This window comes from Phalaenopsis equestris, unplaced genomic scaffold (genome assembly GCF_001263595.1).
Source record: "Phalaenopsis equestris unplaced genomic scaffold, ASM126359v1 Scaffold000378, whole genome shotgun sequence".
In the NCBI taxonomy this organism is placed as follows: Eukaryota; Viridiplantae; Streptophyta; class Magnoliopsida; order Asparagales; family Orchidaceae; genus Phalaenopsis; species Phalaenopsis equestris.
In genome coordinates, this window is record NW_018164820.1 from 421,943 (window position 1) to 427,961 (window position 6,019).

A 6,019-nucleotide genomic window follows, 5' to 3' on the forward strand; every position below is an offset into this window, starting at 1 on the left:
AGTCTTAAAAGGCCATTCATGTCAATATTTTAGACATGATTGTGGTTGGAAAGTCTCATTTTCTTCCACTTAGACTTCAAGCTAACGAGAACTAAAGATGGAGGTAAATCTTCAATGTAGCCTTGAAAGATCATTCACATCAATGTTTTAGGTACATTTGTAGTTAACCAGTCTTCCTACCATCCATTTAGACATCAAGTTTATGAAAATCAATTTTAGACTTGATCCCGACTTTCTATATAGATGTTTATTGCGATGTATGCAATTATATACTTAATTTCCTTAATAATGATTCCAATAATGATTCCTATTTTGCAACAAAGTTAAAAACTTGATCCAAAGCAAAAGCTAGGTAATTTTTTTACTATGAAGCAAAGATGAATATGGTTATAATATTTTAAATATGGGATACTACGCAAGCATACGTATTGTTATCAAGTAATATAAAACTTTTTTATTAAGCCCTGAATATCGAGTCCATAAGAAAAACTGGCAATATGCACTTTAGAAAATTAAAAAGTTTAGATAACAAAAATTCTACTTAGCAAAATATTCTTACTTAAACTTAAGATGCTATAATAGGAGTGAAAATTTGATTTTTTTTTTGTAATTTTTAATAATTGAAACTAATTAACTTAACTAAATATTTGTAAGATGAAGGCAACATAACTAAAATATTTTTTTCCTTATCATGAATCAATAACGAGTATAAAAATTCTATTGTGGAAGTATTCTAAATATGTTGTGCCAAATACGAGCAATAATATTCTTTACCCTTACTAGAGATGCTATAAAGAACATTGGTTAATCTATAGTTTGAATAGGTTTAAAGACTGCTTAGGTAGGGAAGATACTAGCTCTCACTCTAGAGTTCCCTCTTCTCCCTCCACTTGGGGGCTAACCTCTAGTATCAAAACTTAATACTATAAATCAAATTGGGGGTTTTAGCTTGTCACTCTAAAGTCCTCTAATTCTACACCCATGAAAGTTTATTTCCATATTTATTTGCACTCAACCCCATGAACTACATTCTCATCCATGAAATCAATATGTGATTCTTACCATTTGTTGAATAAGACAATACCATCTCGGATCTTACATGTTCTCACAACAGGTATTAACATCTTAATTGGTCAAATCAAGAAGTAAATGAAGTACAATGTTTCAAATCAACACAACTTCTTCCAACATTTAAGTCTAATACTTCACACAACTTCCTTTCACACACTTAATAATTTATCATTTTAAGGAGAAAGATCAAGAAAACTACTCAAAATATATGGAGAAAACACAACCACACATGTGTTTAATAGTAAAAATCATGCACACAAACAAGAATTCTAAGTTAAAACCAAATGTAGTCACAAAGATGTAGTGTTAAAACCAAATGTAGTCACAAAGACAAACACTTATCTCAAATCCTCTCCACCAAATGTCTTGAAGTTCCTTTGAATTCTCTTCCTTCACTCACAATACAAACTAAAACTTAATATAAAATAAAATGAAAGTGGTCTCTGGTGGCGGCAGCAATGGGCGGCTCTGGTTACTTGGATGGATGATGGTGTTGATGTGGATTGACTCTCTCCTTTGATGCTCCAAGTCTTTTTTAATAAAAATCCAAGGAGTGTCATGTTGTCTCTTCAAAATGTGTCTCTATTCAATGATTCTTTTAGAAGTTTCCTCCTTTCAAAAGCCAATTGAATGACTTTTCGTGTCCATGGGCTATTTCTCACATTTTTACTGAGGGTTGCTTCAAACACCTCTTAAAAAAATTGTCTAAATTCAATGAATCATCAAATAATTACTTATGTCGCTTAAGCGTGAGGTAACTGGCGCTTAGGTGTGGCTCTCTTTATATAACTGGCGCGTAAGCACCAGCCTTGGGCGCTTAAGCGCCTCAGTTCAATTTTTTACACCTTCTTCATTTTTGCTCCAAATTTGACCATTTTTCCCTCCTTTTACCATTTTTCATCCATTTGATTGTATCTGAAAGAAAAACACACAAATACATTTCATTAAAGCGTAATATCTCAAAAGTAGGTATAAAAATGTGTATAAAAAGTCTATATATTTTAGGTGTAGCAAGTCTCTGAGGGGGGGGACTTTCGTTAGAACTTTGAATGGTCACTCATTTTAGCATCTTATACATGACCACAGTTAAACAAGTTCTCAATATATAAGATAATATTATTAGCAACTATCGACTTAAAACTTTTGATAAATATAAACGGTTCCATTAAAATATATTAAGCTCTAGAAACAACCTTTGGTTTTGGACTTCTATTTTATGGACAAAAGCGTAATCATAACCTCAAAAGGATATTAACGTCAAAATACATATAAAATATATCTTAATTTAGGAACGATGAGATTTTTGTCCCTTTTTTATCAAGGTATAATTGATCACAGAGGTTTTGATTTGGCATTTTTCATACATGTTAACATCATCGAGTAATACTAAGATAAATAGCTTTATATAGATCATATATCCTCAATGAATTTCATTAGAACTCTTCCATACAAGTAAATGTTGTAAAGTAAAACTCCAATAGACAGCCTTATATAGGTCAAACATTCTTGATAGATTTTCTTAGTTCTATCTCGTACATTTTAATGTTATCAAGAAAAACTATAAAAAAACATCCTCAAAAGAGTCAAACATCTTTTAATATCCTCTACACATGCTATCATCATTGAGTAACATTCCAAAAAATAACCTTGAATATATTAAATGTTATAGGTGGATTTCATTTGAACTCTTCCATATAAGTGTTGTCAAGTAACACTTCAACAAATAGCCTTGAATATGTTAAACTTTCTAAGTATTTTTATTCAACTTCTACCATGCAAGCTAATTTTTTGAGTAAGATTTTAACATATTGATACACCGAAAATATATGCAATTTTAGACCCATATTTTATACCTATTTTTGGTGATATTGCACTTTAATTTGCACTTTAATAGATATTGCACTTTAATAAAAGATATTTTGATGTTTTCTTGCAGGTTGTTGATTTTTAGGGCTTAAAGCAAAAAGAAAACAAAAAAGACAAAATTTTAAGTCAAAATTAAGATTTTGAAGAAATGCTCAGCGCCGAGGTCAGCGTCGACGGCGCAGAACAATTTAACGCAGAAGATTTTTACTTAGCGCCGACGGCGCCAAAAGCGGTGCAGACCCTATTTCTAAAAGGTTCGATGTCTTTGGACGACTTTTTGAAGATTTTTTGGAGGCACCTCTTGGAGAACCGTCCTTGGGCTCTATTTGAGGCCGAATTTCATCAGAAAATTCGCTCATCTACGTTTTTCACTCCTCTACGTTCATTTTTCGTTCCACATCATCCCATTCCACTACCATATTGGAGTCAATTAGTGATTTTACTTTCATAGTTTAGAGATTTTGTGGTGAGATTTAGTGTGAAACTTTCTGTAAGAGTGTTAGAAAAGAAAAAAAGTGAGATAATTCTTCTTTCTGCATTTCTAAGGAAAGGCTACAAAGAATTTTCTTTGAGAAAGAGTTTCAGATATGTTTGTTTATTTACTTAGAGTTGTATGAACTTTAATTTATATATGAAATTTGTGTTTTGTCGTATCTTTCTCATGAAGTCTAAGTAGTTCCCTCTATCTTTCCCCCTACTTTGAGATATGGTGAAATGAAGAGATAAAATGAATGTGCCATAATTAAAATATAAAATAAATTGTGATGATTTTTCAACTCTGGGCTTAATTTACTTTTTAGTCTGACCAATTGATTTGTTAAAATATGTTGTGGGAGCTCTTAAACAAATAGGGAAATATTTTTTGTTTGGTGTAAAAGTGGAGAATGGGTGACAGATTAAAATCCTTAATTCAGTCTTATTGTTTGAAAACTCAAGCGAGAGCTAGCCTTTAGATGAAGGGAAGTGGGAGCTCTGGAGTGGAAGTCGGTATCCTCCTAGCCTAGCCACAGTTTTAGGGACTAAACCTAAGATTAGCTAATGATTTTCTATGCACTGTATCAGGGTAGAGAATTAAAATTACTCCTATTTGGCACAATACATATTAAAGACATTTATCTCTTCTCATTTCACCAGAATTTCAATGTAGTGAGAAGGATGCTTTTTCACATAAGAAATCTTCATTATCTAAACATAGTTCTTAGATTAGTATTTAATATTTAAAAGTTGCATTTTCGTTTTTGCTAATAGTTAAGTAATTTAATTTGGTTAATATCTCAATATTCAAAATTAGTGAGAGTGATTTTGTTTGATTTTTTGTAAATTTCCTATTAAAATTTATCATTGTTAACTTACACCTTCCCCGTGGGATCGATGTTTAGGGTTTAAATAGAAAGTCCATTATTACTTGATAACGATACGTATAATTGTCTAGAACCCCATTATTAATTTCCTATAATTATATATATATTACACAACTTACTTTTCATATAAGGATCAAGTTTTTGGCGTTGTAGTGGTGTCAACTTCATAAATCCTTACATATAAAAATTCGGGATCACATATAACCTCATACTGATCAAACATCCACAGAGGATTCTCTTCAATCTCTTCAAGACATGCTAAGCCCAAGATAGGTGAGTCGTGTCACCCATCTATCACTTCTTTAGTCACATGACTACAACCTACATAACCTTTAACACTCAGCTACAATCTTTTGACAATAATCATTAATCTTCAAAATATACAATTTATTCTATTACAAAGAGTAAGTTTCTTAAAATTAATACACTCTCAATAATCTCAAACAATCATCACCCCTGTCAAACCACCATTGCTCGACTAACACTGCCACTGGCACCGAAGCATTGTCACTAGGTACTGCTACCAGATTATCATTATTGCCCATCAACATTGTTGGAACACAAACATTATTACTATATTATCATTGCTCTACCTAGAAATCAGCTACCACTAGCAATGGCATATCACTATTACTATTATCAAACCAATATTGTTTGGTCAGCAATGTGTTATACCACCAACATCAAATTACTTTCATACCGCAACACCATCATCAAGTCATCACTATGTAAGACCATTATTACTTTGCTGATGCTATACAAGATCCCAATTTTTTGGATCACTACAATGTCAAGCCATTATAGTTGGGCCACTGTCATTGCCAAAACTTCCTCAGCTGACCAATATTGGGTCGCAACAGTACTAGACTCCACCGTCGTTGTTGAATCTACTTATGCTCCTTATTCTACTCCTAGACCATCTACTTCTGATACTATTTCTCTAAACTCTCTTATTGAACAAATGATGATTCAACAAAGAGATATCATAGCCTTACAGAATCAGGTAAAAGGCATTGAATCTCACTTGAACCATACTGATGATATTATCTTGAGGAAGGTTGAGTATGATTTTGCTTATAATGAGGTTACTAAGAGATACATGAGGGGTGATCATTCTGTGGAACTTCCTACTTGCCCCATTTTCACACCATATCGGCCTTCTAAGACAGATGAGGATACATATCTGGGAGATGGTGATGATGATGTTGGTGATGATGAAGATGTTGATGTGTACTGTGTTATTTTCTTTCTTTCCTTTTTCTTTCTCTTTCCTTTGATGTGTTTGAATATTTGGACTTTATTGTGTTAGTGATTAGTTGTATTTGTGTTGGAGTGTGCTTATATTTAGTTTCTTACTTAATTGTTTCTGTTAAATTGTTTGTTCTACTGTTTATCTTTTGCTCCAATTTAAATGCTAGAGCAGTATCTATTTTATTTTTTTATTGTTATGCTAGTGATTAATTGTTACTGTTTATCTTTTACTACTTGTATCTGCACTAATTTCCCTGTTTTAAATTTAAAAAAAAAATTGACTTTCGTAAGAACTTTCCTGCTTTAAATTAGTTTAAAAAATTTAAGTTTGGGGGAAGGGAAAAAATTCTTTTTAAACTAATTTTTTTTGTCCTCAAGGAATTGTATTTTTCAAATTTATTATTAACATAATCTGTGGTATGCAGAGTTAAGTTTAGAAAATTATATTTTTTATTTTATGAAAGTTGTAG